Source organism: Oryctolagus cuniculus, chromosome X (genome assembly GCF_964237555.1).
Source record: "Oryctolagus cuniculus chromosome X, mOryCun1.1, whole genome shotgun sequence".
Lineage (NCBI taxonomy): Eukaryota > Metazoa > Chordata > Mammalia > Lagomorpha > Leporidae > Oryctolagus > Oryctolagus cuniculus.
The window spans coordinates 19,637,346-19,663,408 of record NC_091453.1 but is presented as its reverse complement, the minus strand read 5'-3'; the positions used below and the strand labels follow the sequence as shown (position 1 = coordinate 19,663,408).

Below are 26,063 nucleotides of genomic sequence, written 5' to 3'. Positions count from 1 at the left end.
ATCTCCCACACGGGTGCAGGGGCCCCAGGACTTGGGCCATCTTCTACTGCTTTTTCAGGCCACAGCAGAGAGCTGGATCAGAAGTGGAGCAGCCAGGACTAGAACCGGTACCCATATGGGATGCTGGCATCTCAGGCCAGGGCTTTAACCCGCTGCGCCACAGCACAGGACCCTGGAGGACAATATTTTAAACTACAAGTTTTGTATTTGAACTGCTGTTAAAATCATTTCTTTTATTTTTAAAGATAATTTATTCATTGGAAAGGTGAGGGAGAGGGAGAGATATTCCATCTGCTGGTTCACTCCCCAAATGGCTGCAAAGGCTGGCCGGGCTGATCCGAAGCAAAGATCCAGTAGCTCTTTTGAGTCTCCCAAGTGGATGCTGGGGCCCAAGCACTTGGGCCATCTTCCACTGCTTTCCCAGGCATATTGGCAAGGAGCCGGATTGGAAGTGGACCAGCCAGCACTCTAACTGGCGTCCATATGGGAGGGTGGATGGAAGCATTACCTGCTATGCCACAGTACTAGCCACTAAAATAATTTCTTTTCTAAGATTTATTTTGTCTGAGTTTGTATGCATTAAATAAGATGCAGATTGGAACCTCAAAATATACATTTCAGAAAAGCTCATTTAACGGCAGGAAAGGTGTTCTGACTTTTCAACAGTGTAGAGTAGCTTTAAAGAGTTTTTAAACCTTACCAGGGATAGGGAACATCTGGTCCCTGGATCATATAAGGCCCGCGAAATAATTTGGTCTGGTCAGGCCAAGGCAAGTGCAGGAAGGACTAGAAATTCAATAAATCAATGGCAGGCTAATTTTAAAGTTGATAATTTTGCATGACCCCTGCATGACATCATAAATATCCAAATGGCCGTTGGCAGAAAAAGAACTTCCATACCCCTTAAGGGAAACTAACATTTAGTTGTATTCTGAAAGAGTCTGTTGAGATGGTGAAGGATCCAAGGATATCTACATCAAAAGGTCATAGTATCTAGTTACAAAAGAAATCATATGTAGATAAAACATTGTTGAGCAGTTAAGTAAAGAGTGCATTGCTTGTATTAAAGTCTTAAGTGGAATGTTGAGAAATACAGAATTGTGAGGTATTCAGTGTTCAAACAAGTCTTTTGCTTTTGGCTTTTGGATTTGTTGATTTTTTTGAAAATGGGCCTAGGAGTGGCATAGAAGAATGCGTAGACTTGACATCTAAATCTATTTCAACCTTGCTCATGAGAAAAAAAAGGAAAGAAATTGCTAAAGAATGCTCTGTTATAATTTTCATCTTGCCCTTTGTAGACTTCTAAATGACTACATGCTGGCTCCACAAAAACTAATAATAACATTAATTTTATCTTGCTTTGAACACTAAAATTCATTAGTCTTACATTTCCTCTTTCCTCATAATTATGTCTTGTTTTTGCTAGCTTAACAGTTTTCCATTCTAATCAAGCTTTGTCGTGGGCTGTGTGCTGAATTGCCCTGTGAAAGACTGATTTGCTTCCAGTCCCTATAATCTGTCCCCTTGAAGGCTAGAGATTGAAATCATTAAGGCTCTGCTGTTGCCCTTGATCTCTGCTCAAAGAGGATAGAGATTGATTCGTTGACAGTATTTGACCTGGATGACTCAAAATGAAGTGGTGATGAAGGAAAATCGAGTGTACACATTCAGAATATTTGAGAATGACATTTATTCTGTGTGCATTTTTTAGCTGTATTAGCTCTTACCCCCCCCCCCCATTTTGTTAGATATTTAGTATAGTAATTCCCTAGCCTCACTCCCATCTGTATCCCATGCTTATTCTTTTGAATATCCTAGGGTACTTAAGACTTTTTAATTTCTTGAATTAGCAATTTATAAATGTTGCCTAAACATTCTGAAACAGCAAAGTACCACAGAGAATTTATTAGTAAATGCAAAGAGGTTGGATGAAAATATTGGTTATTATTAACAGATGTCTATTCAGACCAAACATTTTGATTATAGTTGGCTTCAATAATAAATAAGTTATTCTGTGAACATAAAAAATAGTTTATTGAGTAAAGGTCACCTCTCTTCTGTAGCTTTAAGCTTAGGAATGATATCAGTGCTGAAAAATATCTAAACAACTCTTGCAAAAACAAACATCTGTTTAAAGGGAAAATCACTTTGAAATACACACTTTAATACTTCTTTTAATTTCTATTCTTTTTGTTTTCTACTTTAAAAGGTTAGAGAGAAGTACTTTAGACAAATGTATTTGCAAATATTCTGGTAACATTTCATCAGACCAGTTTGAGAATTGATCCAACTAAATTGAATTAGCATTTTTGGTTAAAGAAAAAACAAGAGTAAGAAATGATTGGTTCAGTTCAATACTTAAGAGAACTTAAGAAAAGTGTCTAAGCTCATGTTGAAACTATTGCTTTGAATGATATTGATAATTATGAATAAATTCAGAGTTTTAAATTTTTCAAAAACTCTTATATATGATGATCAGTTAATAATGCGTTATAAAAGTCCCCTTTGTTAGTATTCTGTAGTGGCCAGTTCCTTCCTGTTCTCTGGAGGGCAGTGGCCTAATTTCAGCATGCTTAGTATTTAGAGCAAAAGGAGGCAGTCTATGCAGAGACTGACAGGCACCTTCAATCTGCCCCACCTGTCTCTCATTTTTCACATTTTCCAATCATGTTTTGCTTTTCATTTCCAGAGCCTTGAATTTAATATTGCCTCTATCTCCTCCATTTTTGACTATTATAAATTTAAACATATCTACCTTTAATACTCCAGGCTGAGTAACAGTCACCTCATTTAAGGGATAGTAACCTCCATAACTGGGAAAAACAGAGCCTTCTGGGAAACTGAAATAGGCTTTAGGGAAGAGGTGTGTGAGTGCATATGGGGAGACAAAGTCCTACATCGATTGCAAGAGGATAACAGTGATAAGTTAGGGACTCCATTTTCACTGGGGTTCCTGTACCAGTTTTACAATCATCACAACGAAGACAAATTCTTGAAAATTTTCATGGGAATCTTCTTAGCATTCAGGCCCAGACAATATTGAACTGTTTGTAGTTTCATTTGGCAAGTTTGTTGCAATAAGCCAAAAGGAACACAATTCAGGCTCTCCTTGGTCTGGCAGAAAAGATCGTCAACTCAACTGAAGTGTAGACCTGGGCTGCAGTGAGTCCATAGATAGGGGGAAGATTGTGTGAATAAGCCACTCCTCAATCCGGGGCGGGGGAGAGGCTAGGGGAGACTGGAGCTTCATCTCCATGATTGCAGTCTTACAACACCGCCTGCCTGTAAGTTCTGCTTTTCGTACTCTGGCAATACTTCCAATTGCCTCTTTTTGTTTGCTATACCCAGTGTGGTAGCTGATCCTCCTGCTGTGGTTTGCCACTTTCCATTCATTTTTCAAGTCTTCCTTTATCTCAACAACATTCAACGCTGAATTCTGCTGAGCCACATTGGTAGATATTTGTGAAACGTGATCATGTCAGTTACTGCTATATAAAGAATCTAGGAACAGAAGGTTTTCTTCAGTTTTACCAGCCAAGCTATCCAGCTCTTGTCAATATAAAGGAATGTAACTGGCACCAAATATGGCTTTTGTTTGCCTGAACAATCAATGGATGGACATAATTTATAAATAGCCATAAAAATGTGAATAGCTGTGTGTGTATTCATCGCCATATAAAATTGAATTATTCTTCTAAAGGGTTGTGTTTTATGACAAAATTTTTATATACATATATAAATTTAGGTTACTGGGCTTGTAAGAGGATTTCTAATTCTTACGTTTTCTACAGATCCTGAATGGTCTAGAATATTTATCTCAAAACATTTTTTTTTAAAAAAGTAAGTTATAAATTGTGAAAATAATAAACAAGCCATGAATCCCTCTTCAAAACTAGTCCCACATGGCTTCACAAAAATGTCCCAAATCCTTTTTGAAATGAAATTCATAGAGGATTGCAGGTTTCACTTCCTTTCCAGTTTACTCCTTTCCAGTAAGTAGAGGATGCTACGCGTGCAGAGGAAACAGGGAATTCTGGGAGCCTCTTGCAGGGAAGCAGCCTTGTGCTGGCTTACTTTGCTTCCTTTAAGCTTCATACATTCAAGCACCTTGCTTGAAACATTTGAATTATAGTGATTCCAGGTAACTGAGTTTTAAAATATATAGTAGTATAGTAATAAGAAAAAAATCATTTGTTCCCTTTCCAAAAAATAGTTTTTGAAAGATACAAACCTACATTAAATGTGAATTTTTAAATTTGTGAGTTAGCATGTAAACTAAAAATGAAAAGTAGGTGTAGTTAAGCTTTTTTGAAAAAAAATTCCAATAGTGCAAAGAAATGTTATAGCCCATCATTTGCAGGGCTGGAGGGCTTGCCATATTTAAACGTGTGACCTGTTTTGAGTATTTGGGTCAAAGAGAAGGGAGGCACGAAGGTTTAAAGTGGCACAAACAGAAGAGTGAAAGTGGAATCCAATATAACAGGAAGTAAAGGAAAGTTAAAAGAAAAATGTCTAGGTCCATCAATACTGTTCTTCCATTCAGAGAGTGGGTATTATCTGACCATTGTTTACTCTGCCATTGGCAACTCCAGAATCACTGGCAAGTCAGAAAGCTATTTGCTGTTGGTTCAATAATGGAGTTAAGAGAGCCTGGGTTTAATTTTGTGCTCATCTATTGCCAGGTTAGCTGTATGACCTTGGGCAGTTACTTAACCTTTCTAAGCTTTGGTCCCCATCTATAGAATGGAATCAAGACAAGTGATTACCTGATAGGGTTGTTGTGAGAATTAAATGTGTTAATATGTTTAGAGTGTTTAGTAAAAGGAACATAGGAAGAACTCAGACTATGTGCACTATTACCATGACTTTGACAAAACTTCTCTCTCCATTTGCTCATATGTAATATGGATCAACATGAAGATGAAAATTAAAATGTACATGAAAAATTTAACAGCATCTAGCAATTTGTAGATGCTCAAGATTGTTAAAAATCCACTGCTCTTTCTTTCCAATACTATACTGAATGCTCTGTGAGATATAAAAAATACCTGCTGTCTGCATAGGCCTCTACCTGGTACTAAAGAAATACCTCCTCTCATTTATTCACTATTTTATTAAATCTGAAGTTTATTGAGCACCAACTAGTTATCAAGAGCTAGGGACAAATGTAAGAAAGAGCATTGAGATTTAGAATCATAACAACAAATTTTAGTCCTAGTCAACAACTAAAGGTTTCCCTGGGTAATAAAAAGCTGAATCCAGCCACTCTCAGCCATCTTCTCTTGTCTGTTTTCAGTTTTTAAAAAGTATAATTATTATTTGAAAGGCAGAGAGACAGAGAAAGAGAGCACACTGTAATCTGCTGGTTCACTTTTCCAATGCCCCAAAGGGACTGAGAATGGAAGTGTGTAGTCAGGAACGCAATCAAGATCTCCCACTGGCAGGGAGAGTGCCAATGACAGTTGGCAGGGACTCACTCACTTCAAACATCCACGCTGTCTCTCAGAGTCCGCACTAGAAGAAACAGGAGTGAGGAACTGGAACCAGGTACTGTACCTAGGCCCTTCAATATGGGAAGGAGCTATAGTAACTGCCAGGCCAAGGGCCCACCCCAGTTTCCTTGTTGTGAGTTATTTTGGATAGCACACTTGCATTCCTCATAGTCCCATGAGTAGGGGAAGCAAAAAATTGACCCTCACACAAACTTAACTGGGCTGAAAGCCATACTTTATTTTTGTTCCTGAACTAAATTAAGTTTCTACATTGGGTCCACTTTTATCTTAGTATTTCTGGTTTCTTAAAACGATTTCTCATGAAATCTTAATAAAATTCAGTGATGTTTCAGGTGTAACAGAGACATTTAGGATTTGTCAGGAACCTCCCTCCTCGCTAGGATGGTAATAGTAACCTGTTACTGGTGTGAGGGCCAGTTTCTGATCCTGGGTCACGGGCATGTAGACCTGTGACATCAAGTTAGGTCTTTTGAGTAGGAGAGCTTTCCTTGGAGGACTGTATGGAAGTAGGGCAGCTTCTGCAGCCCACCCGAGTGGACTGCCCCAGCTGCATCCTGCTTGGGGATGATGTCTAAGTGCAGCTGTGGTGATGGCACTGTTAGAAGGTAGAGGCCCTTGCCGGCGCCGTGGCTCAATAGGCTAATCCTCCACCTTGCGGCGCCGGCACACCGGGTTCTAGTCCCGGTTGGGGCGCCGGATTCTGTCCCGGTTGCCCCTCTTCCAGGCCAGCTCTCTGCTATGGCCAGGGAGTGCAGTGGAGGATGGCCCAGGTGCTTGGGCCCTGCACCCCATGGGAGACCAGGAAAAAGCACCTGGCTCCTGGCTCCTGCCAGGATCAGCGCGGTGCGCCGGCTGCAGCGGCGGCCATTGGAGGGTGAACCAGCGGCAAAGGAAGACCTTTCTCTCTCTGTCTCTCTCTCTGTCCACTCTGCCTGTCAAAAAAAAAAAAAAAAAAAAAAAAAAAAAAAAAAAAAAAAAAAAGAAGGTAGAGGCCCTTAAGCAACACCGTGCTTCTTCTGTCTGTACAATGTGATCGCAGGCTGCCTGGGTCGTGGTGGTGGTGGGGTGCTGGACCCACAGGAGGCGGTCGAGAGATCATGAGAGATGATGAAAATCTCCTTGACTTCAGGGTTCCAATCTCCAAGTGGGAAGCAGAAACCTAATTTACGTTCTCAGTCTAGTTGTTGGAATTAAATACTGTATCAGGAATAGAGTATACCCACAACAAATACTAATTCCTTTCCTCACATTCTAATAAGAAACATGTTGACAATTAATCCCTTCTTTGGGACTAAACTGCCTTTTACAAACATCATTTAGTTTTCATTTTTTATGCTTATGCATAGTACAGCTTATGAAATATTTCACCACAAATTGTCTTGAGTCTGCTTTTCAAGTACCTAATAAGGCATATTTTTGAACAATTAGTGCATTTTAAGGCACACTTTGTACAATTAATGTGTTTTAAGATAAATTTCAAGATAAACTGAAAAATGAGTTCCTTCTGTTTTTCAGGCAGAATTTTCCTCATGAGAAGTAGGTCAGGAAACATTGACACAGAATAAATTTATCTCTGAAAACAGCTCTTCAGCTCTGGATTGTTTAAGGATGGCCTAGAATCCATGCTTAGCATTCTCTTGTATCCCCCTTTTCACTATTCTTCTGAATTAGCATTTGGTCATAAAACATTTCCTTGGCATTGCTCTCGTTTTGGTCCCCATTTTACTCCATTGTCAGATGAGAAGGCAGTTCATAACCAGCACATAAATTATTCCAAAAGAGAGTCAATATGTATCTTATCTGTGTAGCTCACAGTTTACTGAAGCTACTAGAGCTTCTTTTATAAATTGTCCTCATTCTCTCTTCATTTAAAAATATTCCAAATATAAAATGAAGTGGACTGAGCAAAAGCATACTGGTCTGTAGGAATACTTACCAGGTGTTCCATTCCTATTGCTTTCCCTCCTCCAATCCCTTTGGACTATTGGAATCACCTATTTCCAGTAGAAGACTTGGATTAGCTGGGCATGGAGAGAGAATACAGTGAAGGGAGGGAGGGAAACTCATATACACTGACAGAGACAGAGACCATAACCAATCGGAGGAGTTGAACCTAATCTATGCATATGCATGGATTTCAAAATTTACACCAAATAATTTTCTCTAAATTCCATTTTCCCTGAATCTTTTGAGGTATTCTCATATTTCTTTTGCTCTTCTATCAAAGCAAATTACAAAATACAATCCTAATATAATCTACACATTTAAAAATTGATTGTTTTTATGAGCTAAAAGCAGACATTCTGGTTTTCCCAAAACTTCACTATTTTCTATTTTCTCCAAAGTTTCTAATTTTGTATTCTGGTAGAGTGCGCTCATGTACGCATGCCTGTGTCCATGCATATGTGAGAATGTGTCCCTTAAATTTAAGAGTATAAAAAATGCAGATAACACATCAGTCTCTGGTAATTCTGACAAGCTCCTGTTTATTTCTTTGAGGAGGCTAACTAAATGCTGGAAATATTGACCACTTTAGCAGTCATTCTGAAAGAACTGCTTCATGTTTGATTTGTTTGATTGCACAAGTCTGTAATGATTCTGTGAAAATTTCAGGAGGATTTTAGGAAATAGATCAAATGATGCTTACAGTTGAAGCTAAAAAAAGGCTTTTTATTTGTATTATTTTATTCAAGTGGGAAATTAGGAACTCTAAAATGTCCCCACATTTGTCACTCTATTATCTTGGCAGCCTTCCATCATGATCAGATTTTCCCTGTTCATTTGTTATTACCCCTGCACATGCTTTAATGATTTAAATGGGAGCTGTGCATTGTGCAGAAGAGTAAGTTTCAAGTTAAAGAATCTGTAAGTGTGTTTATGGTTTCTAATTATTAATGCAGTTGAACAGTTTTTGTTGGCCACTTTACATTAACTTCCCAGGGTCTGATGCACTGATGCAAATTCTTAGCTGCTCAATAAAACGATTTTAGAATTATGCGTGCATGTGTACTGTGTGCTACTTCTCAGTGCTAAGGATGTTTGCCCGAGTCCTGAATGCACCCTGAATTTCATCTAAATTGTGTGGTTCAGAGTAGAGGTAGTGCAAGGAATTTCGTATTAATGTACATTTTGGATAACTCATACTAAGAATAACACTTGTATACTAGGAAAAAAGTAGAAGAAGGACCCAAACATGAACAACAACAGATTAAAAGTTAAAGTAATTAGAGCAACAGGGTGAATACATTTAACAAACACTTAACTTTCTGGGGCCGGCGTGGTGGCACAGTGGGTTAATCCTCCGCCTGTGTCACCGGCATCCCATGTGGGCGCCGGTTCTAGTCCCAGCGGCTCCTCTTCCCATCCAGCTCTCTGCTATGACCTGGGAAAGCAGTAGAAAATGGCCCAAGCCCTTGGCCCCTGCACCCCTGTGGGAGACTGAGAGAAGTTCCTGGCTCCTGGCTTTAGACCATCACAGCTCTGGCCGTTGTGGCCATTTGGGGAGTGAACCAATGGGAAGGAAGACCTTTCTCTCTGTCTTTCTCTCTCACTGTCTGTAACTGTACCTTTCAAATAAATAAATGAAAATCTAAAAAAAAAAAAAAAACACTTAACTTTCAGTTACTTTTGGAAACCCTGTAACTTTTTTTCTGAGGTTCTTAAATTATAATTCAGCAGTACTTATGGGCGATTATTAACTTGCCTAGTTTAGCTTTTGATGACATTCATTTTTGTGTTGAGATTCAGTTTTTCCTTCCTGATAATTCTGTCTCATCCACCAATCCAGAAGTATTGAAAAAGGAAAAGAACAATGGGGGCTTTATGCGTTATAGTGAAACCTATTCATGGCACTGTACAAAAGGCTATGAATTGGAATGGTTGAAATTATCTACTTCTCTTTTGTGTTGCATTTTAGGAATATCAATGAAATTTGAAATGATGTAGTAAAATGGAAGTTTGAACCGGAATTATATATTGAAAATGTGACAAAAGAAGTAACTGAATCATCTTAGGATGTCGAGAAGGGAATATGCCTCATAATTTTGTATTATTTTGACAAAGCCTTCAAATTTACCTGGAAGCCCACGCCATGTTTCATTTTCTACTTGTATAACAGAGATTGTTACAATTAGAATAGCTCTCATTCTCCGTGAAAATGGACCATTTGGAGTGGTAGATATGCTTGTTTTAATTTTATAGTATGGGAAGCATAGAGGTATAATGGAAAGGACAAAGACTTTGTAATCAAAGAATGCTACACTTACCAATTGTGTAGCCTTGAACAAATAACTAACATTTTACAGCGGTAATTTTTTCATTAATTTATTGGGATGAGGTAGGAGGATCATCTTCCCTGAAGGCAGCTACAAATATAAAGCATGTATCACATATGAAGTTATTATGATAAATAATTGTACTGTCATGCCTTCCATTAACATTGAATACTCAGGTGTGTACATTGATAAAAAATTTCAAGATTAATATATAATAATGTATATTATGTGTCATTTTTATTTTTTAAAGATTTATTTTGGTATTTTTAAGTCAGAATTACAGAGACAGAGGGAGATAGAGACAGACAATTTTCCATCTACTGGTTTCCCTCCCCAAATGACTACAGTGGCCAGGGGTAGGACATTCTGAAGCCCACCAGTTTTCCAATGTGGGTGCTAGGACCCAAGCACTTGGGCCATCTTCTGCTGCTTTCTCAGGCACATTAGCAGAGAGCTAGATCAGAAGTGGAGCAACCAGACTCAACCAGTTTCCATATGGGATGCTGGCACCAACCCATTACAGTGCAGGCCCCATATGTCATTTTAAATATTTAGCTATTAGCTTTGTAATTTAGCAGAATCAATGCATTATTTGTATTTGTAAGAGAAATTTTTGCAATTTCCACGTTAACATTTCAGATTGATTACAACTTAATTCTAGCATTTCCATTTGATTCTTTATAGACTCCATCATTGGAATCCTGAAATTCCCCATCTGTTCATGCAAGTTTTCCATCTTTTCCTTTAATAGCCAGATTCCTCACTCACCTTATCAATCAGAGTGATTTTAAAATCCTTTTGTGATACTTTTGTGATAAGTACAAGATCTAAGTTATTTCTGAATCTGATTAGGTTGACAGCTTTACTTCTTGATAATAGGTATATTTTTGCTTAGTTTGTGTTATGTGTGTCTTTTTTTGGTGAATATTACACTATATGTAGAATAAAAGTAGAAAATGTGGAAAATATATTTAATCCTGGAGATAGGCCCAGCTCTTTTTCTGTCACACTGTTATAGAATGGGGTTTGAATCAGTGGAGTTAGTATTGAACTGGTTTGGTTTTTTTGTTGTTGCTATAGCAACTTCCAGAACACCACAGACTTCAAAGACCTCCAGTGATGGACTGCTGCTGTCTTGTGCTTAGTCTGGTGCCTGGGATGCTAAAGGGATTTCTTTCTTCCTGTGTCATCCTCAGCTTTTCAGCACGCCTTGCATACCTGCTCCTGCTTCAGTAGTAAAAGACCACTCTGCTTTTATCACTTGATCCTGGGCCCAATAGGATACTCTTTCCTTCTCCCAGAGGTCTTCTACCCTCCCCCACTCACTGCCTGAACACAGACGTGGTAGAATTCCCTGCCTTTCCTTGAGTGGCTTAAGTCTTTTTCTTCCTAGGAAAGAAGGGTCTAGCAAAAATGGGTTTGATTTCATGTCTATGCATCTCTAAGGAGAGCTCCCTCCTATCTTCTGTTCCACCTCTAAGCTTTCATAAAAGTTACCAGACAGGGGCCTATGGAGAGTGAGTCCAAAATGAGGACAGACTCCTTTTGTCTGTGTTTCTAAGGATTCTAAATTGTTACAGCAGCCCATACCTGAGTTTAAGAACTCATTACAACTTTAGCTGTTTGCTTTTACTAACTCCTGCGGTGGCTGCTTCTTTCCCTAGTGCTCTGCTAATGGTAAAACAGTTCATATGTTCACTGCCTTGGAGGAGATTGTAGTACTTCTGCCTACCTGATTGCATTGTGCCATAGTCATCTACAAAATGCCAAGAAAAGGCTTTCCTAGATTACTCAGCTTTTTCTCATTGGATTGTTTTGCATTACTTTAATTGAATACCCGAGGCAAGCTACTTGTGAATAAAAAGAGGTTTATTTAGCTCACTTTTGGAGACTGAAAATCTAAGCAGGCTTTTGGGAGGGCCCCATGGTAGATGGTGGAAGTGGATGGAGGAGGAAAAAAATCATGTTTCAAATGTTCTCCCTGATCAGTGACAACTAACTGAGCACCAAAGGGGAAACTTGTTGAAGTGAAATGGACACTATGGGAAACAGTGACTTGATCAGCTCTTGTCCTGACGGTTGATGTACAATGTACTACTTTATCCATTATAGTATTTTTTTTTTTGCTCTAGTACCATTGGGTGAACTCTGTAATTAACACACAATTATTCTTAGGTGTTTAAATTTTAACTGAAAAGTTATCCCTGTTAGGAATTTGGAAAACATTATGCTGAGTGAAATAAGCCAATCCCAAAGGGACAAATACCACTTGTTCTCCCTGATAGGTGACAACTAACTGAGCACCAAAAAGGAAACCTGTTAAAGTGAAATGAACACTATGAGAAATGGTGACTTGATCAGCTCTCACCCTGACTTTTGATGATCAACTTAATATGTTATCCCTCTTAGTATTTTTTTTTGTTTGTTCTACTTAATACTTTTGGTTGAATACTGTAATCAATACACAATTATTCTTAAGGGCTGAAACTTAACTGAAAAATGATCACTGTTAAATATAAGAGTGGGAATAAGAGAGGGAAGAGATGTGCAATTCGGGACATGCTCAAGCTGACTTACCTCAAACGGTAGAGTTAGAAACATACCAGGGGATTCCAATTCAATCCCATCAAGGTGGCATGTACCAATGCCATCTCACTAGTCCCAGTGATCAATTTCTGTTCACAATTGATCATAATGATAAGTCTAAGAACCAAAGGGATCACATAAACAAGAATAGTGTCTGCAAATACTAGCTGATAGAATCAAAAAGGGAGAGAATGATCCAACATGGGAAGTGAGATACACAGCAGACCCATAGAATGGCAGATGTCCTAAACAGCACTCTGGCCTCAGAATCAGCCCTTAAGGCATGCGGATCCAGCTGAAATGCCCATGAGAGTATTTCAGGCATGGAAAGGCAAGACACTCTGGAAAAAAAAAAAAAAAACACCTAAATGAAAGATCTCCGCGAGTGAGATCCCAGTGGAAAGAACAGGTCATCAAAGAAGGAGGTACCTTTCTCTGAAGGGAGGAGAGAACTTCCACTTTGACCATGGCCTTGTCTAAATATGATCAGAGTCGGTGAACTCAGGGGGCTTCCATAGCCTTGGCAGCTCATGACAAGAGCCTAGGGTGATTACTGATGCCATAAACAAGAGTGTCAATTTGTTAAGTCAACAACAGGAGTCACTGTGCACTTACTCCTCATGTAGGATCTCTGTCCTTAGTGTGCTGTACATTGAGATTTAATGCTATAACTAGTACTCAAACAGTATTTTTCACTTTATGATTCTGTGTGGGAGCAAACTGTTGAAATCTTTACTTAATGTATGCTAAACTGATCTTCTGTATATAAAGAGAATCGAAAATGAATCATGATGTGAATGGAAGGGGAGAGGGAGTGGGAAAGGGGAGGGTTGCGGGTGGGAGGGACGTTATGGGGGGGAAGCCATTGTAATCCATAAGCTGTACTTTGGAAATTTATATTCATTAAATAAAAGTTAAAAAAAAAAACATGAAGCCAGAGAGAGGTTGAGTAAGGTTGAGTAAGACCAGATTCAGGCTTTTTTCACAGCCCTTTCAGGAAAATTAATTATAATCCCATAAGAAATTCCTTAATCCCTTTCAAGAGCATGCCCCAGTGACCTAAGACCCTCTTATAAGGCCCCAGCTCTTAAAAGTTCTACACCATGTCTCAACACCACCACCTTGGGAACTAAGCCTGCAACACATGAACATTTGGGGTGGACATATAACACCGAGACCATATTAGGTGGAACATCATATATTCCAATCAGAGGTGATACTTGATTATTATATAAAACCCTGAAGTATTTCACCCTCATCTACATTCAACATGTTAATCATTACACCCATTTTTATTTTTAATTTTGATATTGTAAAAGTGATATTTCACTATTTGAATTTAATAAAAATATATTGAGAGTCTGTCATCTTGGAGTCACAGACAGGAAAATGTGTAGGATGAAAACTTGCAAAATGTACGTTCTTTTTCAAAACATTTCTATTGAGAGAAGAAGACAAAGGCAATTACAAATGTATATTCAGAATCCATTTTTGAAAACTAATTAGTGATGTCAAAACTAAGATTATCCACAGTTGTAGTCAGAAGTGTAGTACATAAGACTCCTGGCCTTTTAGTTTGTGGGGTAAGTGGCAGTATTAAGGGCAAAGGAGTGTGAAACTGGTAGATTATTCCCAAGAGTGACATCACCAGGAAGTTCTAGAGGAATTGCATTTTTGAAGTTGAAATATGAAGGAAGGCCCCCCTAATTTTTATCTCAGTGAAATGAGTACTCACAATTTTATGAATGATGGAGGTACATAAACATTTATCAAAATACCTCTAACAAGAGAGAAGAGTGAATACATATCCCCTTTGGACTGAGGGTGTAGCTCAAAATAGATTTAGGAAGACTAAAATATTTTTATGTTATAATTTGTCATAAAATTGAGGGAAAAGATTATTTACATTTGATTTTAAAATCTCACTCAAATTCACATATCCACAGTCACATAATCCATATTCCATCACATTCCTTCCAAGATGCTCATACTGGCAGGTATTTTGGAACATCCATCCCAAAGTTGAATTCAGATACAGGATGAGAAGAATGGCCAATGGGCGGTGAAATGTCTATCCATTCTGAGGATAAGATTGCACAAACAACATTGAGCACAAAGAACTGAAAATATTAGAAGAAAATTAAAGTAGGCATTCATTTGGTCTTTTATGGAGTTTGTGTTAATAGTAATTATCCCCATATATATTAGTTGCAGAGGAACTTTCAACATTCCATGCACCAACTCAAACTTCTTTCTTAATCCTTTTCATCTCCTCATAATGATGCATATGAGATCATCGGAGGTTTGTACTAACACAAAGTGATGAGCTGCAATCTAAAATTAACCAAGAAAATAAAGTGAAAATTTCATGCATGCATTCATATTTTTCTTTGGTGGTAAACCACAGGGGTATTAAAATATGAAACTTCAAATACCCTCTTTATTATGTACAATAAATGGAGGATTTGTGATTTTTTTAACAATAGAAACATTAAACAAAACACTGAGAGATGTTTGTATGTTGACATTTAACTGCCCTTGGCATTTTGTATTCTGTTATGTAGCAAGTTAAAGGGAAACTCTCTCTCTCTTTATACACACACACACACACACACACACACATGTATATATATATATATATATACACACACACATATATTGATAGTGTCATTTAGTTAAACATGTCTTTTTGCAAAATTGGTGACATTATTCACAAGTATATTTTATTGATGATGTTACCATCAAAATTGTTGCTACAATTAGTGGCTTCTGTGAAATGAGCACATTAATAGGAAATCATAATTTTTGCTATGTTGTATGTTTCCTTTTATATTTAGGAAATAGATGTGCTCTTGTGTTCATTTTTGTCTATACCTTACTAAATTAAATATTCATTTTATTCTTTAACACAGTACCCGTCACAGACACAATCAGTATGTAAATTTGAGCAGAAAAATACTCAGCAAGATTTACAAGTTTTTCAGTGCTAATGATTTTTTTCCTCATTAAGTCTGGGCCTGGTGAAACTGAACAAAAGATTCTGGTTGTATTCCTTGGTCACCCCTATCTATGTTCGTGAGTTATGATTGGCATGAATTGTAAAGTCTTATTATCACTGATGGTAATCCAGAGACAATTCCAATTTGGGTTTAAATAGCCCTATGCAAACAAGGATAACTGAAGAAACTAAAACAGCCTCATGTGTTTATGGTAAATAAATGCCAGTTAACTGCTAAAAATAACAATTTTTTTTTCTGTGTAGTTGCAGTCAAAATATATTTTGTAAGCATCAGAACCTTACAAGAAGGAGATCTTCCCATCTGAATATGCCATGGAAAATTAATATGAATGAAACTGATTCCACTATTAAACAGTAAACTCCATTACTTAAGGGTTATATTAATTAGATCACTTGGTTACAAGTAACATATACACAATTTGAATTAATTTTATCAAATGTGGAATTTATTCTTTAGAATATTTATTTAGAATTTATTTAGAATATTTAGAATTTGTTCTTTAGAATAAATTTATTCTTTAAAATTCTTTTTTTTTTTTTTTTTGACAGGCAGAGTTAGAGAGAGAGAGAGAGAGAGAAAGGTCTTCCTTCCATTGGTTCACCCCCCAGATGGACGCTACTGCTGGCGCACTGCACCAATCCGAAGCCAGGAGCCAGGTGCTTCCTCCTGGTCTCCTATGCGGGTGCAGGGCTCAAGCACTTGGGCCATCCTCCACTGCCTTCCCGGGCCACAGCAGAGAGCTGGCCTGGAAGAGGGGCAACCGGGACAGAATCCGGCGTCCCAACCGGGACTAGAACCCCGTGTGCCGGCGCTGCAAGGCGGAGGATTAGCCTAGTGAGCCACGGCGCCGGCTACACGTTACTTTCTTTTAAAATTGTTTTTATTTGACAGATAGAGTTAGACAGTGAGAGAGATACAGAGAGAAAGGTCTTCCTTCCATTGGTTCACTCCCCAAATGGCCGCTAAGGCTGGCGCTGCGCAGATCCGAAGCCAGGAGCCAGGTGCTTCCTCCCGGTCTCCGACCGGGGTGCAGGCGCCCAAGCACTTGGGCCATCCTCCACTGCCCTCCTGGGCCACAGCAGAGAGCTAGACTGGAAGGGAGCAACCAGGACTAGAACTCGGCACCCATATGGGATGCTGGCGCCACAGGTGGAGGATTAACCAAGTGAGCCTTGGTGCTGGCCCATTGCACAGAATTTTTGAGAAGTAATCTGAAATATATGGCAACTGTCCTAGAATCTGCCACCTGGATCTGCCAATCTAATATTCGAGGGCCTTTCCTAAGGTAATAACCCTAAATGTGATAGAAGCTTTAAATATAGAGATATTAATCTTAGTATTAGTAGCAAAAGTAGTAAAAACATTTTTTCAACATTTTAATAAAAGGTAGAATGATAGTGTCCATGAGGCCATATCTAAGACAGTGCAACAATCTATTTGAATTATTTTTAGGGGATGATATTGTGGCATAATGGGTTAAGCCACTGTCTGCAATGCCAGCATCCCATATGGGTGCTGATTCAAGTCCCAGCCACTCCACTTCTGATCCAGCTCCCTGCTAATGGCCTGGGAATGTAGCAGAGGATGGCGCAAGTTCTTGGGAGTGAACCAGTGGATGGAAGATCCTCTCTCTCTCTCTCTCTCTCTCTCTTTCCTTCTCTCTATCTCTGGCTTTTAAAAAATAAAATAAATCTTAAAAAAATTATTATTAGCAACATTGGCAAACCCCAGTTCTTTTAAATAAAGAAATCAGGCTATTCAAATACTTGTGCAATGCAATTAAAATCACACAAAGAAAATGCCAGGGAAGTATGTCAAATCTTCTGTCATAGAGTTTTCAATGTCTGCGTTTTCCCTAGCTTCTAAAATTTGATGAGTAACTATAATTTTTTAAAAAGATTTATTTATTTGAAAGTCAGAGTTACACAGAGAGAGGAGAAGCAGAGACAGAGAGAGGTCTTCATCCTCTGGTTCACTCCCCCAACTGGCCGCAACGGCCAGAGCTGCACCAATCTGAAGCCAGGAGCCAGGAGCCAGGAGCCAGGAGCTTCTTCCGGGCCAGCCTCTACTGCTTTCCCTGGCCATAGCAGAGAGCTGGATCAGAAGTGAAGCAGCTGGGTCTCAAACCGGCACCCATAGGGAATGCTGGCACTTCAAGCCAGGCGTTAACCCACTGTGCCACAGCACCGGCCCCAATAACTATAAATTTAGTTTATACATTAACCTCAGCATTTTATAAAATATCGAAGTTGATAAAGTACCTCTCTATTTAATCTTATGAAATATATCGTATTAATTATTTCTTTAGGATTAGTCATTTATTTTGAAAGAGAGAGAGAGAGACTCTTCTATCTTCTGGTTCACTCCCCAGTTGGCCACAATGGCCAGGGGCTGGACCATTCCAGAGACAGGAGCCAGGAGCCAGGAGCCAGGAGCTTCTAGGTAACCCGCGTGGATATAGGGGCCCAAACACTGGGCCATCCTCCACTGCTCTTCTCTCGTGCATTGGCAGGGATCTGGATTCAAAGTGGAGCAGCTGGGACATGAACCAGTGCCCATGCAGGATGCTGATGTCACACATAGTGGCTTTACCCATTACTCCACAATGCCAACCCCATCATATTAATTCAGATTTCTTTTTGCTTTTGCTTTGATTCCTCAGCTAAGTTACTTAGACAATGAAAGGGCTCTGCTGAGGTTACTTTTTGTCTTTGAAGACGTTTCTTTACCAGGAATTTTTTCGCCTAACAAATGAATACTTGTCTAAATTTAGTATTTAAGTTAACATACACCTTTTCTCTTTTCATATTACTTAATCAATCAATATTGTTCTTCTTTTAGATGTTAGTGTTTTTTTTCCTACTGATCTCTGAAGATGGTTTGTTATTTTCAGCTTGAAAGTACTGGTTTCCATGCTGCAAATTCACAGTACTATGCAGACAGGAGTGATTTATTTCTTGTATGGCATGATGCCTTTATATATGCTGTGAGAACAATCAATTCTACATTTGAATGATTCCCTCATGACACAGGCTAATTTAACTAAAGAAAAGCATGCATTAACAATATATGGTTGATTAAGGCATAAAATATCTGAAACAGTTAAACAAGTCTTACTGAATCTCAATTACTTTACTGCATTATGTCAATACATAACATCAAGAGATACCACAAAAGAGCAGTTGTTTTTTTTTTATCAGAAAGGACTTTGTAACAAAATGGATTGCAATAAAACTGCATCTATTTAGACAGAATCCTGAGAAGCTAAAAATATAAGTGCCTATTTCCAGATGCTTGTAAAATATTATCCAAGGCAATGTGAAGGAAATCCACTATGTTCTAGGATGATTCAGGGGTCCTGGCTTCCTCTGGCATAGCTGAAACCCATATAATTATGCATTTTTCAACCTCAGTTACTATGTGTAGATCCATAGGAAGAATGATGTATTAAGGACAGAGAGAGATTAAGAGCAGAATAACTATTGAATAAACATTGGGAAAAAAACACAGTGAGAAAAAAAAAACAAATATTATAGCCCTATTGCTATTAATATATCTGTTCTTAGAAAAAAAGTAAATATGAATCATTAATATCTGTATCAGCCAGAATAATGACTTTAGTTTTCATTCAACATTTTCAAACTGTGGACATCTTTGAGAATCTGTTTAGGATTGCTGACTCTCACATATACACACTCATAAAATTTTGCTCACTGTTTTAGGGTTTTTTCCCATAGTCCTATAGAAAACCCATAGATTACAGAAGAATAACAATATCAATTACTTATTATGGGTCAGATACTTTCTTTTTTTTAAAAAAGATTTATTTTATTTATTTGCAGGACAGAGTTACAGAGAGAGGTAGAGACAGAGAGAGGGGTCTTCTATCCACTGGTTCACTCCCCAGATGGCTGTAACGGCCAGAGCTGTGCCTATCCAAAGCCAGGAGCCAGGAGCTTCTTCCAGGTCTCCCACGTGGGTGCAGGGGCCAGGAACCAGGAGCTTCTTCCAGGTCTCCCACGTGGGTGCAGGGGCCCAAAGACTTGGGCCATCTTCTACTGCTTTCTGAGGCCATAGCAGAGAGCTGAATTGGAAGAGGAGCAGCCGGGAGGACAACCACTGCCAATATGGGATGCCAGCACTTCAGGCCAGGGCTTTAACACAATGTGCTATAGTGCCGACCCTGGGTCAGATACTTTCTATGACATATAAGGATAATGACTCATATAATGCTCATAGTCACACTATGACACACTATGACACAGTTGTTATGCTGTTATTGATATTGAAGAACAGATTTTATGAATTAATTTTTAAAATGCAGCTCTTAAGTAGCAGAGCTAGACTTTGAATCTGAGCAATATGGCTCCAAAGCATGTGTGCCAAACAAGGATGCTATAGTGCCTCCTGTGAAAAAAACTGAAGAATCAAATGTTAGAATTTTACATTTGAAGAAATAGAGACACCTTTTCCAAACTCCATTTTTTTAAGTTGAGGAAATTGAGTTACATATAGTTAAATGATTAACTCGGGTCCATAGAGCTAGTTAATGTTAGAGCTAAAATTCAAGGTGTGACATTTATCCAAAGCTGGCAACAAAGCTGATTTAATGTCTTTTATCATCATTTTATAAGTGACAAAGCTGAGGCACACTGTTAATAAGTAGTAATGCTACCATTCTAACCCAGGCTGGTTCAGAATGATACAGAAAACTCCCAAAACTGGTTAGAAGAGTTGCTGTAGAACTCCAAAAGCTTTGTCCATTTGCTTGACATGCAGCAAGCAAATTACTGATGTTAAGTGGTGGAAGAACAGATATGTTTATAGCAAGGCACAGAGCAAGGAGCAGGAGAGCTATTTCTTAATTCCCAGGCTCCCTGAGGATCTAGGGGTACTGGTTCTTACAGATTGAAGCGGGGTGATAGGTGGACATTCAGCTCTTGTCCAGGTTTCTGTTTGGTCTGCAATGCTTGTGGCACTCCTTTGATTGGTTGATGATATCATGCCCTTTAGGGAATTTTGAGGATTGCAATTTGGGTTCCAGTCAGCCTAGGGGCTATGTGCAGGTGATATTTACTTTTTCTCTGGGCCTAGGGTTCCTGAAAAACAAACCCCTTAAGAAAAGATAAACATCAAGACATAAGCCAGTCCCCAAAAGGCAGATACTGTATGTTTTCCCTGACCCGAGGTAACTAATAGAGTACCTAAAATGTAATGTATTGGAGTGAAATGGACATTTTGAGATTTGATAATTGTTTACAGCCCTTGTTTGAGGAACATTTTTTTTTCCTGCTTACTCTTTGTTGAACTCTTTTACTTAGTGTAGGGTTACGTAAACTGAAAGTAGATCTTAGTAAAGGTTACAAGTGGGAATGGGAGAGGGAGGAAGAAGGGTGGGAAGTATCACTATGTTCCTAAATCAGTATATCTGAAATACATGAAACTTTATACGTTAAATAAACTTAAAAAAATGTTATTGGAAAGCCAAGGCACTGTGGCAAAAAAAAAAAAAAAATGTTCCATATGAAGCATCTCTGTGAATGAGACCCCAGTGGAAAGAAGTGGCCATCTCCAAAGGGAGGAGAGGACTTTCACTTTGCTTATGGCCTTATCTAAATACTGACTGAGTTTGTGGACTCAAAAGGCTTCTATAGCCTCGGCAGCTCATTTCAAGATCCTCGGGTGATCACTGACATCATACATAACAGTGCTAATTGTTAAATTATGAACAGGAGTCACTGTTGATAACTAACTGCACTAACTTCCCATGAAGGACCTCTATCCTCAATGAGTTGTAACTGTAAAACTAGTTCTCAAACAGTTTTTGTGTGTGTGTGTGTGCATGTGCATGCAAATTTTTGAAACCTTTACTTAATATAGAGTTGGCCTTCTGTGTACAATGTTAATTGAAAATGAATCTCGGCCGGCACTGTGGCTCAACAGGCTAATCCTCCGCCTTGCGGCGCTGGCACACCAGGTTCTAGTCCCGGTCGGGGCGCCGGATTCTGTCCCAGTTGTCCCTCTCCCAGGCCAGCTCTCTGCTGTGGCCAGGGAGTGCAGTGGAGGATGGCCCAAGTGCTTGGGCCCTGCACCCGCATGGGAGACCAGGAGAAGCACCTGGCTCTTGGCTTCGGATCAGCACGCTGCGCGCCGGCCATTGGAATGTGAACCACTGGAAAAAGGAAGACCTTTCTCTCTGTCTCTCTCTCTCTCTCACTGTCACTCTGCCTGTCAAAAAAAAAAAAAAAATGAATCTTAAAGGAGAATGTGACTGGGTAGGGGAGAAGGAGGAGGAGGAGGGATGGGGAGGTAGGTATGGTGGAAAGAATAACTATATTCCTAAAGTTGTGCTTATGAAATCTGTATTCCTTAAAAAATAACTTAAAAACAAAACAAAACAAAATATGTTATTTGCAAGATATATTTGGGATATTGTAGGGCCACCTGCATCACTACCTCAATTCAGTGAGATAATGTTAATAAGAAATTTATTTGCTACCATAAAAGCAGGACAAAGAAAATTTAAGCTAAGTGAGGGAGGCTAGGGCACTATGGGAGACTAGGTCTTGATGGTATATGGAGTCTGCATACCGGGCACTGTATATGGCTTGCTTGCAAGGGTTGAAACAATTATATTATTATACTAAACAGTACACACTGAGCATGATCAAAGTAATATTAAAATTGGAAACTGTAATGTCTTCAATTTATGAAGTTTGTAGTGTGCCATATTTCATGCATATCTATACATGAGATTATAAAATTTTATACTCACATATATATGAACCTTATATATAAATATGTATTTTTAAGTTTATATACAAATATATAACATAAAACATATACATAATCCTAACATGTATACATATGTACATATATTTAAAAACATTCAAACTATATGTACTGGCCATACAAGAAAACATTTGCCAGTTTGATTTAAAGTGTCTAGTGATGACTAGAATTTAGTACAAAGTATAGAGTTTATAAAGGTAAAATGAAACAAACTATACTTCAAAAATGCTCTTTTTTTACTCAGCAAATTCCATTAAAACCTCAAGCTCTGTCTACTGTATTTTTGTGTTAAGTTGTAAGAAACTAGATTTGCAGTGCGATCTCTAAATCTTTTGTAACTCTAGGTAATATTGTCCTCTACCAGTTCGACTCAGTTCCACCTAAGTGCAAACAATGAAGTTAGTTTGGGAGATTTTAAAAATTATTTAATTTATTTGCTAACCTAAATTCACATTTATTTAAATTAGTAAACATGATATAGACACAACTTAACCATTGTTATTGTGCACTGAGGGAAGTGTTCTCAATATAGTACTGTCACAAATCTCAGAAATGAAATAAATACTTTTCTTATCCAGTGGCATAATAAACTTGAAAAGAAGGGAGAAATCTGTCATTAAGAATCTTGGAAGAAGCCGTCATTAACCACTTGTCATCAGTATTAGCAACTGAAGCTGAATAAGAATTGATTGTGTGATTCCGGACTTTCTTTGCTCTGCCACTTGGATCATGTATTAGCATCAGCACCTGATTAACTCTCAAAACGGTATCCTCCTCTGATTAGCTCCCAGGAATTCTTTCCTATTCTCAGAAATAATTTTCTGAACTTCCTCCTAGAAGACAGGGTCTAATGTTCTTTTACTGACTATAAAATTCCCTCTGTTTATGCTGGAAAAATATTTGGCTTTAGACTATTTATACTTTTTGGCTTGATTTTTCATACGCACTAAGTTAAGACTACCATATTTGGTGAAGAGGGAAGAAATGATTACTCCTAAACTTTATTTCTGTTTTGAGTGCTTTCTGTATTTGGCACAAGGCATAAATGAACAATCTCAGTACTGATGATTGCTGTTACAACAACCCACTGCATTTCCTCAGAACATATTCTCCCCTTAAACCACTTTCTACATTGATTTCTTTTTTATATTTATTTGACAGGTAGAGATATAGATATATCTAGAGATAGACAGAGAGAAAGGTCTTCTTTCCGTTGGTTCACCCCCCAAATGGCCACTATGGCCGGCGCTGCGCCTATCTGAAGCCAGGAGCCAGGTGCTGCCTCCTGGTCTCCCACGCGGGTACAGGTGCCCAAGCACTTGGGCCATCCTCCACTGCCTTCCCGGGCCACAGCAGAGAGCTGGACTGGAAGAGGAGCAGCCGGGACTAGAACCCGGTGCCCATATGGGATGCGGGCGTCGCAGGGGGAGAATTAACCAAGTGAGCCACGGTGCCACCCCCTACAGTGATTTCTATCTCTGATAAAACTTGGCCACATTTTAGAAAAAAACATGTTTTCTTTGATGTTTAAATTTTGAAAGGTATGGTAAAGAGAAAGACCAAGATAGAAAAGTTAATATATTCTAAGTAGAATACTTTTAGAATGTTTTTGAATATTTTCTTTGAAACTTGTACTTTAGTTTTAAATTTAAATAATGGAATGCAGGCCTCCCTTTTTAAATTTAAAAGCCACAAACAGTCCACTATTACTGAATTTTATTTTATAGGATGCACTTACTGTTGACCTACTATATTGGTCAGCTTTAGTATAAGATAATGCTGTGTTACAAATTTCAACTCTCACTGACTTGGAAGAATCAATGTTTTGTTTTTTTTTTTTTCCTGGTTTAAATTGTTCTGTATTTATTTAATTTATTTTAAAGGCAGAAAGAAAGAGCTCCCATTAACTAGTTCACTCCCCAAATGTGTTCAACGGTTGGGCCTGAATCAGGCCAAAGTCAGGAGCCAGGCACTCATTTTAGGTCTCCCCCTTGTTTGCCAGGAATCCACCTACTGGCACCATCACCTGCTGTCTTTCAGGGTGCCCATTAGCTGGAAGTCTGAATTGTAAGCAGAGCTGGGACTCGAGCCTATCACTCAAACATGGATGCTGACTTCCCATGCAGTGCCCTACCTGCTGCACTAAAAACCTACCCACAAACATTTATTTCTTATTACACATCTGCTTCAGGTTTTGTATTAGATTCAGGCTCTATGTGTTTTTCCTTTTGGGAAGGGAGGCTATTTGTGGCATAATTTCTTTTTTTAAACTTTTATTTAATAAATATAAATTTCCAAAGTATAGCTTTTGGATTACAGTGGCTTTTCCCCCCTCACTATTTCTCTCCTACCTGCAACCCTCCCCTCTCCCCTTCCATTCACATCAAGATTCATTTTCAATTATCTTTATATACAGAAGATCAATTTAGTATAAATTAAGTAAAGATTTCAACAGTTTGTACCCACACAGAACATAAAGTGTAAAATACTGTTTCAGTACTAGTTATAGCATTAATTCACACTGGACAACACATTAAGGGCAGAGGTCCTACATGGGGAGTAAGTGCACAGTAACTCCTGTTGTTGACTTAACAATTGACACTCTTGTTTATGGTGTCAGTAATCACTCTAGGCTCTTGTCATGAGTTGTCAAGGCTATGGAAGCCTTTTGAATTCACCGACTATGATCATATTTAGACAAGGTCATAGTCAAAGTGGAAGTTCTCTCCTCCCTTCAGAGAAAGGTACCTCCTTTTTGATGACCTGTTCTTTCCACTGGGATCTCACTTGCAGAGATCTTTTCGGTTTTTTTTTTTTTTTTGCCAGAATGTTTTGGTTTTCCATTTCCATGTGTGTCATAATTTCTCATTGGAAAAGAGAGGAAGAGCCAAGAGGTGAAAATCTTTCATGATTCTTATGAGTCTCGTTCAGAACTGACATTCTCATAATGCCCGTTTTCCATTGGTCAAAGTGAGTAACATGAGCAAGGTCACACTAGTGAGGTATGATGTATAATCCAGCCTCTGTGAACCATGGCAAGTAAGAAGGAAGGAGGAATTATCAACAGGTGATGCAATCTACCCACCTACCCAAAACGTTAAATGCAATGACATATATCAGTGAGAATAAGAGCAATTAATACTGACACTTATTTTTAGAAAGTCCTTGCTCAAGAGTACCCTAGATTCTTTATAGGATTCCCAAATCAAACAAAACTAGAAGGTTGTGCTATAACTATTTCCATTTTTTGAGCTTGAAATCTGAGATTCGGTATACTTAAGAGCCTTAATCTAAGGCTGAATAGCTTGTACATGAGCGAGCCAAGAAATGTAGGCGAAATACACATAGAGATTAATTTGGGTGACTCAAAACCTGAGTATGAAACAAGTACTGATATAACTAGCTCATGTGAGGAATCATTCATGAAAGTCACAAATGTATGGGGTTACTTCAGAATGTTTGTAGAAAATGAAATTAAAAAGATAAGTTTAAGTTGTGGTGCAAAAGTTAAGACTCACACAGATTTTTTCATAATACACATTTTCCATGAAATCTTTGAAGACCCCTCATTTGAATAAATTTCAAGATCTTGTTAGATCAAAATAAACTTCTGTAAAGGAGGGACTAGAGAAAGGGCAGAGGGGAGGGAGAACAGAAAATGCATGTGTTCTTGGGGGTCACTCTGGTTTTAGTATCTCATGGAAGCATTGGGGATCCTGATGGAATATGTTCTCCTGTTTTTGTTTTATTTTTACCCATGTGTTTCCGTTCCTCATTTACTGAGGATTGTTCCTGAGAAGACTAACTGGCACTCCTGGGATGTCCTACTTTCCAAGCCATTCTAGAACTGGAGGAAGCCTTAATGCAAAGAAATAAAG

The 26,063-nt window shown here is 38.5% G+C and overlaps 1 protein-coding gene and 1 long non-coding RNA gene across 16 annotated transcripts in view; both read left to right on the top strand.

The window, feature by feature from the left end:
- The window catches only part of DMD (dystrophin), a 2,248,405-nt gene that overhangs the window by 280,145 nt on the left and 1,942,197 nt on the right, over nt 1-26,063 (top strand). The window lies entirely within an intron of this gene.
- On the top strand, nt 139-11,235 carry LOC138847738 (uncharacterized). The gene is made up of 2 exons (XR_011385693.1): nt 139-6,118; nt 6,499-11,235. It is a non-coding gene; the product is annotated as an uncharacterized lncRNA (long non-coding RNA).